General features: G+C 26.1%; 1 protein-coding gene across 1 annotated transcript in view; it reads left to right on the top strand.

Annotated features, from left to right (window-relative positions):
• Nucleotides 1–20,481, top strand: part of fwd (phosphatidylinositol 4-kinase beta fwd) — a 162,966-nt gene that overhangs the window by 30,945 nt on the left and 111,540 nt on the right. The window lies entirely within an intron of this gene.

The following is a 20,481-nucleotide window of genomic DNA, read 5'->3' as shown; positions in this document are numbered from 1 at the left end:
ATATAAAAATTTTAAACCTTAGAAAAATACACATAGATCTGCTGACAAAGACCTAACTCATTTGTAAAAACCTATAAAAATTACTCAAAATAATCACACATACAAGTGTTGTTTTTGTTTTCACATAGTTTTTTCTACTAATTCATTCGCGCCACTTAGGTTTCTGACAACTGAGTTAGGTCTGTTAACGGGAGAGTTTCCGCTCTATGTCTATTATCTATGGGTGAGAATGTATTAGGAAAAAAAACTATGTGAAAACAACACTCAATAATAATCTTCCTATTTGTTTTTTGTTATTAAAACTAATAAAAATATATATTAATGATTTACTAAAAAAGATTAAAATTTCTTAAGACTTTTTTTCGGATTTTGAGCTATTAATTTAATAATTGGAAAAGTGTCCATTGTATTTTCAACTGTATACCTAGAGTGATTGTATAAATGACGAACAATTTATAGGCAAAACTTTATATTTGTAACGAATTCGTGCCATTTCAGTTTAAAGTCATTTACATAAATAAAATTAAAATTAACAAAACTGCCAAGAAATTAAATTTGAACTGTTTTCTTCTGAAAGATTTCTTAAACTTAATCTCTTTTTTTGGTCTTGTTTTACAAATTAACCTGAAATTATTTTAACAAAACACAATTTTATGCCCAATTTTAAATTGTTCACATCTTCCTGCTAAATTGTAAAAGTTTTCAGGTTTTGACACGTAAAATTATGTCTTTCCCCTGATTCTCTGGAAATTAAAATAAACAAATGAATTCTTTGTAAAATAAATCTGCTTTAAGTGGGAAAAAATTTATAATAATATTTAAATTTTAATAATTTTTCTCTCATAAGCAAACAAAGTAATTATTTTTATTTCAATAACCTAGCAAATTTTATAAATAATTATGATTTAATGATGTTTTATTTAAACATTTATTTTTGTTTTTCTTTATTTCAATTCACGTTTTATAAGATGAATGAATATGAATGCATTATAGAGTTTGGTGTGAATTTTTTTATATTTCTTTATTCATTTAATTTCTTGCTTTCTTTTCTGAGTTGTGTTTTTTTTCAATAAGTTTTATAGAATGCAAGTTAGTTAGTGTGTTTTTGCTGCAGTTTCTTTTTATAAGAAATAAATAAAAATATTTATGCTGATTTATTCATTTGCATGCTTTTTAAATGTCACGTTTTCTTTAGTTTTTTTTTTTCTTCCTTTTTTCAATTTTAATTTTGTGTTGCAGTATTGAAAACAAAAATAAATAATTCCCTCTCCTCCGCCTTTGGCATTAGTATATTTTAGCATCTTTGGTGCAAAGGCTGAGAAATTTTTATATAAGAAAGTTGTATGTATTTTATATTATTATGAATCATAAATTGCTTAATTCCTAATTAAAAAATATAATTATTAAAGGTTCTCAGACAATTTAACACCCTTTTTGTTTAATTACTATTTCATTTTTAAATATTGCAACTGTGTGATAAACAATTGTTTATATAATACGGCATCCCTTGGTAAACAATCCTGAAATTCATTATAAGAAGCCTTTTAGTTCTTAAAATCTTGCAAAGGCTTTAATTTGTCATTAATTCAACTTATTTTTCTTTTTGTGGTTGCTAAAATAAGGTTTTTAAAGCATAAAACTTACTAAAATATGGCAACATCTTAACATATCATTATTTTTCTGTTTTCTTTCACTTTCTTTATTATTTTCTTTGCGCCATATTGAAAAAGAGAGAGCAGGAGAGTGAAGGAGTGATGCCAATGCAGTTAAATGTTGCAATTAGCGGTTTTTTTATGTTAACTGCATTGGCATCACTACCTCTCTCTCTTGCTCTCTTTTTCAATATGGCAACATGAAAATAATAGAGAATATAAAAGATAAGCATGATTAGTGTGGCAAATACAATAATTATACTTTGTAAATTATTGTTGTATTGCTAAAAATTCAACATTTTGCATTTTTGCCAGCAATTTGCCCCATTTAACAATACAAATAACGTTTTTGTCAAGAGTTCAAGACAATTTGTTCCTAATTTAAAATTTTTCATTTAAATTCAAAGACCTTTAATATGTAAACTAATTGTATGATATTGTTTTAATAATATTTATGCTTCCCCACATGGTTTTTTATCACCCTCTGTCTCTGTTTTAAATTAAATGCATTGTTTTGTTTCTAATATTATTGTTTTTATATAAATAAAACTGCATTAACACCATTGAAAAATGCAATTTCCGTCCGGTTTTATACAGATGTTTTAATTTAAATTTAGATTTATAATTATATTTATAATTGGACAGTTTTTTTGTTTTGTTTATCACTATGACATCATAACTAATGTTGTTTTATTATTATAAACAATTGGAATTTGTTTGTTTGTCTAACACATTCCAGAAATATGAATATACAATATGATTTCCGTGGAATTTCACATTAAGTGTGAGGAATTTGAAATCAGAATTAATTAAATAATTGAAAAATGTAATTAATTTAATTATGGGTTAATTTAATAATAAAAAAAAACAAAAACATCTAAAGTTTTTGTGAAATTATGGTTAACCTAACTCCCTGTCTATACTTGACAAATATTTATCATAACAATTAATGACGTTTGTTGTCAAGACAAAGTTGTCTGAGCAAAAGCACTAACAATTTTGTCATAACGAAGCAATAATACTAATAAATGAAGACTATAGATAATTTTTTATCTTGACAACGATATTGACGTTTATCATGATAAAAATTTATCAGGTATAGACAGGGAGTAATGAAATTAGATTAATGGCTAATATGTCACTCTTTCCTGGGTAAATAGTTGAATTGCTAAGTGAATATTCCCTAAGAAAATTATAAATAAAGAATTATCTTTATATTCAAAAACGATTATTAAAGTTACAAAAATTTACAAAAGGAATTTTGTATGGAAAAACTGCCTAAAATCCTTACCAACTTTAATGATCGTTTTTTCAATAGTAAACCCGTTTGCAAGTCTTATTCAATTTTAATTTATTACTTTTAACTTTCATTAATTTGTTTCTTCTTTTCTTTCTAACTCTATTTGCAGGTTAGTAACTTGTTTACATGTTTGAACTCATCATTATTATAATGATAATGTTGATCATCAGGTGATCTTGGCAAGGTGTTTAAACAAAAAACAAACAAACAAATGTATGTAATATGTTTAAATATTTAGTACTTACAGCCATAATAAATTGTGTGATATTAATACGTTAATTTTAAATTCATGCTTGGTAAGCTAATATTACAAACAAAATTTTTTCTAAAAAAAAAGAAATAAATTTATTTTTTTTATTTTCCCATTAACATCAGAAAATTAATTTATTTACTGTTGTTTAAAAAAAAAAAACAATCCATTAAAGTGAAAATATTTTTTATATTTTTGTTAATTGAGGTATGAAAACAAGTGAAAAACATAAAATTAGTTTTTTTATAAAATTTTAAATTTTTTTCGTTGATTTGTTTAAATTTAATTTGACAAAGCTTTTTTGTTTAAATACAGTGGTAGTGTAAATAATAAAGAGTCAAGGTTAGAGTTAATGTTTGTGTTTTAAGAAAAAACTGTCAAAGTTTGACAGGGATCTATTTAAAAATAATCAGGGTTATTTTAAATTTGTTTAAATACTTTGAAATAAAAACATCTGTTTTTCTATAAAACTATTTATTCTAATTGCTATTTTTTGTTTGCAGCTTTTATTTTAAGCAGAAATTTTAAATTTCTTTGAAAAATGCTATAATTTATATACAAAATATAGATTTTAGTTTATTTCAAGAGTTTGCTCGTCTTTAGCCTTTTTTCTTAAAGCTATTGGGCAACACTGCTACACGCACAATGTTTATTATGCATTTGCATCACTTCCCTCTCTCGCTCTCTCTTCAAAATGGCGATATAAATGAAAGCACAAAACAAACAGTGTTGCCCATTTGAAGTCTTCCATATCAAATTTAGCGTTTTTTAAGTAAGTTTAATGATTTTTTTGAAATATAAGTAAATTTAAAGCTATAAATCGAGACATCGTGTTGTATGTCCATTATGAATAATTTATTTAAGCAATACAAATCAAATACGATGTATGTATATCAGAATTTTTTTATATTTGTGTTTTCAGTTCCTTTACAGAGGAACAAATTAAATATTTTATATAAAATTCTTTACATTAAATCCTTTTCTAAGGTCCTTTCTTAAAGAATTCTTTGATTAAACTAAACATTTCATAATAATGTTGTTGACAAAGAGGTATGGCTTTGTAATTTGTTTGGTTTATCACTGTATAAATTCCATAATTAGCTTGGGCAGCCACAATATATATTTTTTATATTTGTTTTCTATTTTTTTTTAAACTTTATTGACATACACACTTGTCAATCACTGCCAGTGATCCAGTGGTTGTTTTTAGAAAATCACCCACATGTTTCTTTTTATATATTTAGATTATAACTTTCACTGCAATAAATAAAAAAGCAAATTAAAAATAAAACAGATTTGTCATTTAAAACAATTCACGTCAGGGGAGATTTGTCATATCATTGCGATTTAAAGAAAATTCTCTATAGATATAATAAATTTGCTAGAATTCATTGCTATGTTTTCAGTTTTCAATCTAGGGCATTTGGAAAATAGTCAAAAATTTGAAAATTTCACTATAGTATGCTTAAGTAATCGTTTTTAACTTTAAAACCATTTTCTTGTTCATTTCCCCTTCAAAACAATATTGAAATCGTTATTTTGTATTAAGAGGTCAAAGATCATGGTTTTGGGTCATTGATTTTGAGGCTCCCCTGCTTAAAAACCCAATATTTCTTTAATCTATAACAATAATGAAATACTGTTCTACATTTTTGTTGAAAGTTTCAAGTTTATTTTGTATTAAAAGGTCAAAGGTCATGGTTTTGGGTCTTTTTTCAAAAGAATATTTTTTGAAAGTCTTGCTAATAATGAAATACTCCTCCACATTTTTGTAGAAAAGTTTGAAGCTGGCCAACAATACTCAAAATCGAAACATTTTAAATCCTGAAATCTGCAAATTAAAATGTATGATATCTTCTGCTGAGGTCAATATATAAAGTTTTAATATCTAATATAGTTTTGCGAAAAAGGGCATCAGAGCTTTAAAACCAAACAGTATACAGTGTTCTTGTTCATTTCCCCTTCAAAACAATATTGAAATCGTCATTTTGTATTAAGAGGTCAAAGGTCATGGTTTTGAAACTTTGGATTTGAGGCTTCCCCTGCTCAAAAAGTCATATTTTTTAAAAGGTCAAAGGTTATGATTTTGAGGCTTGAAAAATGTTCTTATTCATTTCACCGTTAAACCGATATTGATGTCGTTATTTTGTATTAAGAGTTCAAAGGTCATGGTTTTGAGGCTTCTCTTCTCACATAGTTTTGAGAAAAAAATGCATCAGAGCTTTAAAACCAAACAATATACCAATTTCTTGTTCATTTCACCGTTAAAACGATATTGATGTCGTTATTTTGTATTAAGAGGTCAAAGGTCATGGTTTTGAAAATCTGGTTTTGAGGATCCCCTGCTCAAAAACACTACATTTCTGTGAAAAAGGCATCAGAGCTGAACGAAGGAATAAATCGTATTTGTCATAACAATGACAAACAAAAATGCAGAGAATTTCAGTTAAAAAGAGCCCCCAAATAACTTACAAACATGATTCAGAGATCAATATAGATATTCGCTGTAGACCCGGTTCGGTAGCCATGATTTTTGACCTATTTTTGATATATGTATATCTGGATTACTAAGTCATTAATATAGAAAATCTGGATATCTAGTGATAGGTATTTCAAAGACCCTTGAAGCGACCTTTGTCATAGTATATTAGACCTACAATGGGTCCAAATCGGGAAAAATACTTTTTAATCCGATTTTTTTTTTCACCAAAAAAAATTTTTGTCATAAAATTTTTTCACTAAAAATTAAAAAAAAAATTAAATAAAAAATTTTGAAAAATTTTAAAATATAAAAAATAAATTTTGCCATAAACTTTTCTTCACTAATAAATTTGAAAATGAAAATTTAAAAAAAAATTTGTTCCTTAAATTTTGTTTACCTAAATTAAAATTTTTATTTTAAAGTCTAATTTGGTGGAGGGTATATAAGATTCGGCACAGCCGAATATAGCTCTCTTACTTGTTACACTTTAAATAGAACTAAAGCCAGATTAAATTTTTTCAATTAATTATTTTCATTTTATGTTTAAATAAGTTCAACATTTATTTAAGCTGAATAAAGTTTCACTTTAATATACAGTTTTTTTCTAATTGTTTTATTTTTTTTTACCAAATTCCAGTGATTATATCCAACTAACTTTATCTTGTTTTTGTTGATCTATTTTTTTTTTAATTTAATTTCATATTTCCAAAGTGCACTTTGTGTAAATTTCTATATAAATATTTAACTGAAAAAAAAAGTAGATGAACAATATTATATAAAATTTATATATGATGATAATTTAATTTAAAATACTACAACAGCAAACAAATAAAAAACCTCAGCTTTACGTCAATGCGAGTACATGACAAACTGATATATATAATTTTTTATAAAATAAATATAAAACAAAATTTGCTTTTAAAATTATAACCATAATAAAACAAGTAAGAAAGTATGGTCGGTCAAGCCCGACCATATAATACCCTACACTAAGTAAAAGAGCAAAAAAAATTTTTCTTTTAAAATTTCAATAATTTATATTTTTGAGTGATTTTCGGAAGTGGGGTTATATGGGGGCTATGACCAATTATGGACCGATCACCATGAAATTAGGTCATGTGATTTATGTCTATATTAAAGTTAACTATGTTGAATTTTGTGTGTTTACCAACATTTTTAAGCGATTTATGCACGTTAAAGTGATTTTCGGAAGCGGGTCTATATGGGAACTATGACTAATTATGGACCGATCGTAACAAAATTTGGTGACATGAATTTTGTGTATATAAAACTTATTTGGAGCGGAATTTGTGGAGATACATATATAAATTAAACATTTATGACCGATAAAGTCCAATTTCGGGAGGACATTCGTATGGGGGCTAGGTGAAATAGTGGACCGATTTCAGCCAGTTTCAATAGGCTTGGTCCTTGAGCCGAAAAAATAATATGTACCAAATTTGATCGAAATATCTTCAAAATTGCGACCTGTACTCTGCGCACAAGGTTTACATGGACAGCCAGCCAGCCAGCCAGCCAGCCAGCCAGCCAGCCAGCCAACCAGACGGACGGACGGACGGACGGACATCGCTTAATCGACTCAGAAAGTGATTCTAAGTCGATCGGTATACTTTAAGGTGGGTGTTAGACTAATATTTTTGGGCGTTACAAACATCTGCACAAACGCATAATACCCTCCCCACTATGGTGGTGTAGGGTATAAAAAGACCGCAAATTTAATGAGATTTAATAAAAAAAAGCAGACATGCAGTAAATAAATGGGGGAAAAAATAAGTTAAAATCCAGGGGAATTCATTATTAATAAAGAGTTGTCAAATTTGAGGATTTAAACTACATTACATATGGCAGCTTGTTTTTTTAAAGTGGCCATATTGTTTAAACAAGTATGAACGGCCATCTTGGGTTTTAAGCTCTCAGGATTTAATTCAAGAGAATCGGGAGAAAAAATAACAGTTATTTTGCTTTAAAAAGGGAATTAATAAAACTGTTTATTTTAGAAAGTTTAATACCTGGCTTTTAAACAAATATTTATTTGTTTAAGCTTGTCCAATTTTATTGATTACTGTTTTTTTAGGCTTGCATTTAAACAATCAATCTCTTTTTTAAACACACCAACTCTAAAGTGCCCATTAATGAAGCTTAAAATAAATACAAATTAAAGTTAATTGAAAGAAAAATGTATGTGTTGTTAATCTTTTTATATTTATATTTTTTTTTACTTCATGTAGTATGTACTTGTATATTTTTTCTTCAGTTTATTGTTAAAAGTTACACCCAAATGAAAAGATAACAAAAACTATTTTTTTTTAAAACAGCATACATATGACCCTTATGAGTATTTCCAACAATCCAGCAGATGTTCATTTTGAAAAAATACCAACTTTTTTTCTTAATAAAAAAACATTAAAAAATGACAGATGATTAAACGTATAAATAACATAAATGCAGCTGAGTGGATGTAAATTTGAGATTTTTTTTTTCAGAGACAAACAACCAGATCGTTTGTTTTGTTGTTGCATGCTTATGTAGGGGGGAGTATTAGGAGACCGAATGGTACACAAAGAAAACTGAAAACAAAATTCCTAAAAAAAATCTTTACAAAGTTTCAAATTTAGTAATAAAAAAAACATTTGACAGTAGCTTTATGACAGACATTTTATAAATTTCTCAGATATGACAGCGGAGCATACAACATTTGTATTTAATTTTTTGTTATTTTCTTGATATGATGATTTTATTGTTTGTAATTAAGTGAAATTGACCCCCAGAGGTCAATATTAAATAATGAAAATAATGCATTATTATATTTGAAGGGGGAACATATTTTCTAAAACTAAAAAATGAGGGCAAATATTGCTATAAATACTAGGGTTTTATAGATGAAATAAAAAGTCGTTATTTCGACTTTTATAAATTTTTAAAAAGTCGCCCTTTCGACTTTGATAATTTATGTAAATTTAAAGAATTTTTACCTTTATTAATATAAAAAATATATGGTTGCCTGATTTATTGATGAGAAAAACACAAAAAGTCGTTTTTTCGACTTTTATAATTTTCTAAAAAGTCGAGCTTTCGACTTAATTTTTTATAAAAAATCAACATTTTAACCATTTTAATTTAAAAAAAACATATAGTTGCCGGATTTATTGAAGAGAAAAACGCATTTTTTTTAAAAAAAAATTAAATAATAACAATGAAAAGTCTGACTTCTTTCAAATAGACGACTTTACTGAAAAAAAATCGAGATGTAGTATTAATAGTTGAAAGAAGTTTAATAGTTGAAACAAAAAGTCGACCTTAATAAATTTTTGATAAGTCGATCTTTCGACTTTGATAATAGATGTCAACTTTTTACCCATTTTAATGTAAAAAATATATGGTTGCCTGATTTATTGATGAGAAAAACGCAATTTTTTTTTTAATTTTTTACAATAAAAAAAGTTTGACTTTTTTCCATTGACGACTTTTTTGTATTTCGACTTTTTGCTGAAAAGGTCAATATTAGAAAAAGAAAATAATACTAGGGTTGTAAAGTTTAAACCAAACGACTTTAATACAGTTTTAAATAGTCGATCATTCGACTTTAATGATAAAAGACGACCTTTTACCTAATTAAATGTAAGAAACAATGTCTGCCTGATTTATTGATAAGAAAAACTCATTTTTTTTTAAATTTTTTACATTAAAAATAAAAAGTTTGACTTTTTTCAGTTGACGACTTTTTTGGGATTTCGAATTTTTGCTAGAAAAATCAAGATATATTATGATTGCCTAGTTTCATTTCTGCTGATATAAAATATTTCAATTTAATAGTTGGAAGAAGTTTAATATTTGAAACAAAAAAGTTGTTATTTCGACTTTTATACATTTTTTTAAGACTTAAAATTTTTTATTGAGTCTAAATATTGCTATAAATATTACGGTTCTATAGTTCAAATACAAAGTCGTTATTTCGCCTTTTATAAATTTTTAAAAAGTCGACCTTTCGACTTTGATAATTTATGAAAAGTTAATTTTTTACCTATATATGTATGTATATATGCAATAAATATATGCTGGCCTGATTTATTGATGAGGAAAACGTATTTTTTTCATTTAATAATAAAAAGTTTGACTTTTTTCCGTTGACGACTTTTTTGGTTTCGACTTTTTGCTGAAAAAAAATCGAGATATAGCATTAATAGTTAAATGAAGTTTAATAGCTGAAACAAAAGGTCGACCTTTCGACTTAAATACATTTTTGAATAGTCGACCTTTCGACTTTAATAATAAAAGTCGAGCTTTTACTTATTTTAATGGAAAAAATATATGATTGCCTGATTTGATTATAAGAAAAATATATTTTTTAAAATTTTTTTCATTTAATAATAAAAAGTTTGACTTTTTTCTGTTGACGACTTTTTTGGATCGACTTTTTGATAAAAAAAAAATCGAAATATATTAAGACTACCTTATTTCCTTTCAGCTGATTAAAATATTTCAAAAATTTCCATTCTCCTAAACATTTTTAAGTTTTTTTCTTAAATCTATAACGTTTTTAACTATTGTTTTAAAAAAAACTTCTTAAATATACAAAACTTTAACAAGTAACACATTATTTACTTGTTATTTAACCGAATTTTTTTATAATACAAACAAATAGTTGGTTCATACACATGTTGTTTTAAATTAAAACATATAAAATGACATTGAAATTTTTCATTATATGAACTTGAACTTATTTTATATTGTTGACTTTATTTTCTTATTATTATTTTGTTGTTTTATTTTTTTTTTTCTGTACTTACTCGTAATGTAAAATAAAAAAATAATCATGACAAACCTTACTGCTCACTACCAACCACACTCACGTCAAACAGTTTTAAATATTCTAAAAACAAAAATAAAATCAAGAGCAATGAAGTCATAAAATAAATGATGACATTTAAACCTAAGTGAAAAAAAGCGACAGTTTTTTTTTATAAAACAAGACATTAAATAATTTACTAACTATACCTACAAATACCTGGCTAATTATGTTATTATGACATTATTTAATACATTATTTATATTAAAAATGCATTAGCCTTAATAATTATGTAATTTGCTAGGAATTTATACAAAAAAAAACTTAAAGAAAATCTAGATTTAATCAAATAATGTGACAATGATACAAGAACTAATTGTAGTCAATGTTTTTAAAACAATAACAACAAAATGTAAACAAACACTCACTCACTCCCCCTTTAATATAACGGAAGGTTAGAAAAAACAAGAAGCAGAGTGAAACACACAGTGAGTGTGAGAGGAAGTTTGATATTAAAATAACATTAGTTTTCTTCTTCTTGTTCTACAAACAATCTACTTATTACAATAATAACAATTTACTTTTATTACTGTAACAAAACAATAACAACTATCACTGCTATCATTATACAACAATTACAATAACAACTCTAACTAGTTGATTGTGTGATACAAACAACAACAACAACACCTTGAATGGTGACAATACGTGTGATTGCCAGACCCTTTTGTATGTAAATAGAACCTTAGAATCAGTGTTGTTACTGTTTTGTAGTCATGTTTGTTTTCTTTTTGTAATGAGAGAGAAATTAAATGGCAACATTACCGGAAATGAAATTTGTTTTTTTCTTATTATGCCTTCAGCCTAGAATATTTAATTGAAAGAGAATAACCCACCATTTTATGCCATTTAACAGTTAATTTGTAATTTAATTTAAGTTTTTATAAGAAACTAAATTCATTTTAGTGGCTTTTGTTGTGTTTTTTCTATTTTTATTTTAATCTAATCATTTAAATTTATCTAATGTTATCAGTGTGCACTCGCTGGTTTTTTCAAACATTGAATTGCTTAAATTCTATAAAAGTTAAGGGAACTTATAAAAACGTTTGGGTAATTAAAATTACAAAAAGATAATTAAAATAAATTTAAAAAAAAATAAAAAGCTTTGCTATAAGTCTTCAAAAAAATAAGTAAAATCTTTAAAAAAAGAATTCCTTTACATTTTAATAGAAATTAAAAAAATAAATAAATTAACTAATTTACAACCAAAAATCGTTTTATTAACTAGTTAAGTCAAAAAGAATGTCAAAAAGGCTTAAAAAATTTAAATTAATTTAAAATTATGTTTATTTTCTCATTATTTTCTCATATTTCCTATGGAAATACCCTTCTAAAACAATAGAAGTTTTAAACATTTAAATATTATACAATTTATCTTTATTATTGTATTTGTTCAAGTTAGTTAAATGCTTATTTTATACACAAACATTTTTTTTAATACTTAGTTAAAAAAAACCTTGATAACCTTGATTATCTAACTTATAAAAAAAGTAGAAACAATACAACACAAATGCCACCAAAAAATTGGTCAATTTAAACATAAATACTTTCAAAAATTAAAAAAATAAATACCACAAAACTGTCAATAAATGCTAACAAAATGTAGGAGAAGGGGAGGACAGATCGTTATAATAAAAACGTGCAATTAATCCATTTAAAATTTTGAAAAATAATTTGCTTAAATGATGAATGAAATGGCAAATTATGTTGCAGATATAACATAAAAGCACTTGTTAAAAAAATGTTTAAAAAAATATTGTAATTAAAATAATAATGGTTTATACTCGGATTTCAAAATAAATTCATTACTGTTTATGTTTCTTTCTTATGAAATTAATGAATTATTAATAATAGTTAATTGTTTTTTTACTATTGTTAAATGGAGGGGAGTTTGAAATAATGATTATGCTTACATTTCGCTGTGTAACAGTTTTCTATTAAATCACTGGGCGATACACAATTTTTTCAAATTTTTCAATAAAAATTGTTTAGTTTTTATTTTGAAGATCTTTATAGTATGACAAGTCAATTTTCTCAAATCCCAAAATTAGTTCAGCTATCCCACTAATAGTGCATCATTAGGCACCCCTTGGACTACCAAACGTATATAGTGTGTTACGTGTACCATTCCAAAAATGGCCATTTTTACTTACGATCCTCTAAAGAATTTTTCAAAATCATATTTTTTTGAAAGTCAATTTTCTCAAATCCCAAAATTAGTTCAGCTTTCCCACTAATACTGCATCATTAGACACCCCTTGGACTACCAAACGTATATAGTGTGTTACGTGAACCATTCCAAAAATGGCCATTTTTACCAATGATCCTCTAAAGAATTTTTCAAAATCATATTTTTTTGAAAGTCAATTTTCTCAAATCCCAAAATTAGTTCAGCTTTCCCACTAATACTGCATCATTAGACACCCCTTGGACTACCAAACCTATATAGTGTGTTACGTGTACCATTCCAAAAATGGCCATTTTTACTAATGATCCTCTAAAGAATTTTTTAAAAAATCATATTTTTTTGAAAGTCAATTTTCTCAAATCCCAAAATTAGTTCAGCTATCCCACTAATAGTGCATCATTAGGCACCCCTTGGACTACCAAACGTATATAGTGTGTTACGTGTACCATTCCAAAAATGGCCATTTTTACCAATGATCCTCTAAAGAATTTGTTTTCGAAACAGACATCCAAATTTGTAAATTCTATAAATATTTTAGATATTTCATTATTACAGACCTCATGGAGTACCACTTCAATATAGTTTTGGTCATGGACTTGGTTCCATTCTCCTGTATTAGCCTCCTAAATATACTACCTCTTAAATACTATCTCTTTTAAATGCATAACAGTGCACTGTTAACTGCAAAATAAGCTCTGTTACAAAATGTGGTTTGTGTCTCTACTAGTTAAATACGAATTTATCTTCACACACATTATAAGACCATAGTAAGTTGGACCTACAATGGGTCAAAATCGTTAAAAAAATTTTGAACCAGAATTTTTTTTCACCAAAAAAAAATTTAAAAAACAAAAAAAAAATTAAAATTTAAAAAAAAATTAAAATAACAATTAGAAAATTTTTTTTTTCCAAAAAATTAAAAAAACAACTTTGGAAAAAAAATAAATTTTGTTTACCTAAAAATATTTAAAATTTTTATTTTGATGTATAATTTGGTGAAGGGTATATAAGATTCTGCTCAGCCGAATATAGCACTCTTACTGTTTTTTCCAAAGTTGTTTTTTAATTTTTTGGAAAATTTTTTTTTCAAATTGTTTTTTTAAATTTAAAATTTTTTTTCCAATATTTAGCAAAAAAAGAACTTTTTGTGAAAAAAAAAATTCGGGTTAAAAAATATTTTTACCATTTTGACCCATTGTAGGTCCAACTTACTGTGGTCTTATATACGTCGTTGCAAAGGTCTTTGAAATATCTATCATTAGACATCCATATTGTCTATATTTATGACTTAGTAATCCAGATATCGGTGAAAAATCCAGGTTGTCGTTATATCTCAGCCATTTGTGGACCGATTTTCTCGATTTTAAATAGTAACCGAGCCGGAAGAATTCCGGAGATATTGATGTATAAATCGTGTATGTAAGTTATTTGGGGGCTTCGGAAAGTTGATTTCAACAGACAGACGGATATGGTTTAATCGACTCCGCTATCTATAAGGATCCAGAATATATATACTTTATAGGATCGGAAAATTATATTGTGGAAATTACAAACGGAATGACAAACTTCTATATATAGCCTTCTCAAGTAGCTGAAGGGTATAAAAATGGTATAAAAATGTCTACAAAAAATGTTTCAGATTGAAAAATTCGATACAAATCATTTATGATGATTTTTCTTTACATTTACTTTTAAAATAAAACCGATTAAGACTTCTTTCTATAAGCTACTGTAACAAAGTTTCTATAAATCACCTAATCTGTAATAGGTATTTCTTTAATCTTTATCCAACCTTTTAAGGAATTTCATGAAACAAAAATTTAACGGTTTACCAAACAGCTACTAAAGAAACGTTACAAAATCTCACAATGAACTTTCAAATGACAAACAACAAAAACATTTTTTATAGAAAATTTTAATTTCTCTGCACATTTTAATCAAAGCGAATAAAAAGCAACAAGATTTTGCTGCACAACATTCCTAATAAAGATAAAAAATTTTTCACTTTTTATTACTGAATGACGACTGACTGACTTTGTCAAGAGATAATTGAAAAAAAAAAAGAAATAATTCCGCTTTTGTTACACTGACATTTAAAATTTAAAATCTTAAGAAACTGTTCACATAAAATATATATTTACAAATTTCTTTCAGTGTAATTGTTGGCTTTATAAAGCAGATAGTGATAAATGAGCCAGGGATAGAGAGAGAGGGTGTGGAGAGTTAGTAGAAATAAACTGCATTTCCTATAATGGTATGGAAACGCTTTGAGTTTTGTTTTTGCTTTTATTTCTTCTTTTTGCTGTTTTCTAATCTTCTTTGATAATTATTTCTTCAATGTTTTGCAGTGTCGTTCTATATTTGGCAAACATGTCACATTTTCAAACTTGTTTTCCAGCAGTGATTTTTTATTTTTTTTTTTGAAATTCTTTTGCAAAATTGCCAAGCTTTTGTGTATTGTGTGAGCATTTTTACAAACTATTTGTGGTTGTTTACAAAAAAAATCACAATAAAGCAAAACCAAATAAAGTATTTTCCAACAATGTTGTTTGATTTAGTTTCCATTTTATTACACTGCAATTGAAGGGAGTTAGTTTTAAGGGACAAATGGGAGTTAGTTAATTTTATCCAAACATTATTAGTTTCTGTTTTAATATTTTATTTAATTAAAAACACTGCTCTCAGCTCAAACAGCGTGGAAGTAAACAAATTATCACGTTTTTTTTGTTGTAAATAAAACTTAATTAATTCTAATTCACGTAATTAAAACATGCAATACACGTTTTTCTTTTAGGTAAATCATGCATTAAAATTTAATAAAACATCTACAGCAACAGAAATATAATAGAAAATAATTGAAATACGAGAATTATTATTCAATGAACTTGAAAATATAAATAAACAATTAAAGGAACTACGTCACTCAATCTACAAATTAATGGAAATTAAACATAAAGCTTAAAAACTGTTGCTTATAGTTTATTTTGCAATAGACAAAATATTAATATATAAGAGTTTTCTATAGAATATAGATCAATGTATAACAGTTCACTATAAACGAAAGATCTTTGTATAACAGTTTTCAATATAATCTAGATCGGTGTATAACAGTTTACTATAGAATAAATATCGATTTCTAAAAGTATTCCATAGAATATAGAGTGATGTGTAACAGTTTACTATAGAATAAAGATGGATGTATAACAGCTTTCAATAGAATCAAGATCGATCTCTTCTATAAATAAAGATCGATGCGTAACAGTATTGTAAAGAATAAAGATGGATATATATCCGGTTCAATGAATAAATGTCAATGTATAACACTTTTCTTAGAATATAAATCGATCTATACGATAATCTGTAGAATGTAAAACATTCTATTGAAAACTGTTATACATCGATCTATATTTTATAAGAAACTGTTATACCTCGATTTACATTCTATTGAAAACTGTTATACATCCATATTTATTCTATAGGAAACTGTTATACATTGATCAATATTATATTGAATACTGTTATACATCGACATTTATTCTATAGAAAATTGATATACATCGATCTACATTCTATTAAAAACTGTTATACCTCGATCTATATTCTATTAAAAACTGTTATACATCAATCTTTATTCTATAGAAAACTGTTATACATCGAACTATATTCTATGAAAGACATCGAAATTTTATATAGAAAACTCTTATACATAGATCTATATTCTATAGATAACTGTTATACATCGATCTTTATTATATAGGAAACTGTTATACCTCGATCCACATTCAATTGAAAACTGTTATACATCGATATTTATTCTATAGAAAACTGTTATACCTTGATCTACATTCAATTGAAAACTGTTATACTTCGGTCTTTATTCTATAGGAAACTGTTATACATCGATATTTATTCAATAGGAAACTGTTATACATCGAACTATATTCTCTGAAAGACATGGATATTTTTATATAGGAAACTCTTATACATAGATATATACTGGAACTGTTATACATCGATTTGTGTTGTATAGAGGATTGTTTGTCATTGATCTGTATTATAAGGAAACTGTTATATATCGATCTACATTCTATTGAAAACTGTTATACATCGATCTTTATTCTATAGGAAACTGTTATACCTTGATCTACATTCTATTGAAAACTGTTATACATCGACATTTATTCTATAGAAAACTGTTATACCTTGATCTACATGCAATTGAAAACTGTTATACATCGATCAACATTCTATTGAAAACTGTTATACATCGATCTTTATTTTATAGGAAACTGTTATATATCGATCTACATTCAATTTAAAACTGTAATGCATCGATCTTTATTATATAGGAAACTGTTATACCTTGATCTACTTTCTAATGAAAACTGTTATACATCGGTCTTTATTATATAGGGAACTGATATACAGTGGTGGCCAGGTAATTAAGACAAAAATTGTTTGCTAATTTCCATGTAATTGTCAATTATTTTTTCAAATATTTCCACAAATATTTATGTATGAGGACTGTTTTAACACACAAGTGTGTTTTATTCGACTGTATCAATTCATACATATTCACCACGAACACATAAGATTTTTCTACAACTTGACCAAAAAAATTTTTTTTTAAATAAACATATTTTCTCACATTTATATCATTATATTTTTATTATTGTAAAATATTCGGACCAAATTTTGTATTTTTAGTTCCATTAGTTTCGGTCATATCATGTTATTAACAGCGGATGTTCGCTGAGGTGGGTCAACTTATTTCCACATATCTTTGTCCATATATGTTTTACCGATTTTTCCAAACATTTTTGAGAAACTTGAAACATTAATAATAAATTGCATATCCTTAGAGGTCCTTTTATTTTGGCTCTAACGCACTTAAAATTCAGTTGATGAAAAAAATTCAAGTATTTGTCTTAAATTGGTGGCCACCACTGTACCTCGATCTACATTGTATTGAAAACTGTTATACATCTATATTTATTCTATAGGAAACTGTTATACATCGATCTACATTATATAGAAAACTGTTATACATCGATATTTATTCTATAGAAAACTGTTATACCTTGATCTACATTCTATTGAAAACTGTTATACATCGATCTTTATTATATAGGAAACTGTTACACCTTGATCTACATTCAATTCAAAACTGTTATACATCGATCTTTATTACATAGGAAACTGTTATACCTTGATCTACATTCTAATGAAAACTGTTATACATCGGTCTTTATTATATAGGGAACTGTTATACCTCGATCTTCATTCTATTGAAAACTGTTATACATCGATCTACATTATATTGAAAACTGTTATACATCGACATTTATTCTATAGAAAACTGTTATACCTTGATCTACATTCAATTGAAAACTGTTATACATCGATCAACATTCTATTGAAAACTGTTATACATCGTTCTTTATTTTATAGGAAACTGTTATATATCGATGTACATTCAATTTAAAACTGTTATACATCGATCTTTATTATATAGGAAACTGTTATACCTCGATCTACATTCTAATGAAAACTGTTATGCATCGGTCTTTATTGTATAGGAAACTGTTATACCTCGATCTATATTGTATTGAAAACTCTTATACATAGATATTTATTCTATAGGAAACTGTTATACATCGATCTACATTCAATTGAAAACTGTTATACATCGATATTTATTCTATAGATAACTCTTATACCTTGATCTACATTCAATTGAAAACTGTTATACCTCGATCTATATTCTACAGGAAACTATTATACAGCAATCTATATTCTATACAAAACTGTTATACCTTGATCTATATTCTATTTTCTAGCTTTTGTCCTCGATCAACATAATTTCTATAGATAATTGTTATACTAAAACGAGAAACTAAATTTTGTTTAAACAAAATATCTAACAAGTAATAAAAAATTTAAATATTCTTATCATTTGCAAAAAATACAAACAAATATTTCCCAATTATAACAAAACAAAAACGTAACTCATAAGCAATTAGATAAGATAAATTAGATATTCAAAATAAATATACAAATATTTAAATAATTAATTCTTTTTTAATAAAAAACTGCATTTAACAACTACACGAAAAATCCACACAAATCACAATGTGTCATAAAATAAATTTAAAATTGAAAATTTCAAAGCAAAACTCAAAAATAAAAAAAAAACCAACCCACATTCTTGGGAACTGCAAATGCGGTCTTGTGAATGTTTAAACAAAAATAAACGAAAAACCAGTCAGTCAGCCAGCCATTTAGCAGTAGTTGTCAATACCGTATTAGTTATTATTAGCAGTAAAAATTTTAAAAGCCCTGACACCGGTTTGTTAACGTAGTTGAATGTCCATAATGAATCTTTGAGAGAGCAAAAAAGAGAGGGACTCAGAAACAGCTCTAAATACCATTCAATGTCAAACTCAGATTTATTTTCAACTTTTATTATTGTATTATGTAGTTTTTTTGTTTGTTTGATAATCTAGTTATACCCACAGGTTATGATGTCATGAATTTTTGTTAACGATGACGGCAAGTAACTTAATTGTTTTTAAAAGCGTCTTTTAAATGTCATTATGATGATAATGACAGGCTGCTTGACTTACTACTTTTACCAATTAAGTTTGCAAAAATTTGAACTAAAATCTAAACGTTTTGTTGACATTTCTTTATATTTTCATTTTACAAAGTTTAAAAATAGCTGGTCTTTCGTTTTTTTTAAAGGGGGTTATGCAAAAACCCTCTTAAGTTTGTATTTTTTCAAATTCAGTTATAAAATTAACATTTTTATTGTTTATATTTTTTTGCTCAAAAAAAAAACTTAACGTTATTTAACCACAAAATTTATGCAAATGTTACAGAAAAATACAACATTAAAATAGACAAAATATAAACGACATAATTTTGTCAGTCATTATTAGGTCTTCTTTGTGTTACCGGAAGAGGGAGAGATGAGAAATTCAATAAAAAGAGCAAGAGATAAATAAACAAGTTAGTCTAGACAAGAACCAATTGATAACTAAAATTTATTGCTTGGGATTAAAATTAAAATAACTTTTCGTAATAATTTAGATATAGGTAGAATATTAAACAAAAAAAAACATTTGTAACAAAGATATTAAAAAAGAAGAGGGAGTAGAGAGAAAAATAAATAAAGTAGTCTAGACCTGAATCAATTGTTATTAAATATTTATTGCTTTAATTTGAAACCGAATAAAGGGCTTAGTTATCTTTAAGCTTAATATTTGTCCATTACAATCTGTATTTCAGCAATTTCTTTTTGCAATTTGTAAAAATGTTAAAGACCTTTAAATCTAAAAAAAATCCAACCTAAAACTGGGCTACATGCAGCAATATTTTTACACAATTTGTTTATATATTTATTTTTTGCTCTTTCTATATTTTGCGTTACAGTTTTTGTTTTTATTTTTGGTATTTAGACTACATTTTCATAATTACTTGTTGTTTCTTTTGTTGTTGCTGTTTTATTATTTTACGCTCTGTTAGATTAAATGGATCTTTTGCACATTCATAACAAAAACCATAAACAACAAACAAATTTCACTTTATTTTGTTGTTTTCTTTTTTCTTTCTATTGCTATTTGCTGCACAGATTTTTTTGTTTTGTTTTTTTTTAGTACCAACCATCATCATCATCATCATCAAGTCATCACACACTTTTTATTACACTTATAGTTACAGTCGGTTTATAAATTTGTTCT

This window comes from Calliphora vicina, chromosome 3, assembly GCF_958450345.1.
Source record: "Calliphora vicina chromosome 3, idCalVici1.1, whole genome shotgun sequence".
Taxonomy (NCBI): Eukaryota; Metazoa; Arthropoda; class Insecta; order Diptera; family Calliphoridae; genus Calliphora; species Calliphora vicina.
The sequence above is the reverse complement of the archived record's forward strand: the minus strand, read 5'-3'. Positions and strand labels throughout refer to the sequence as shown.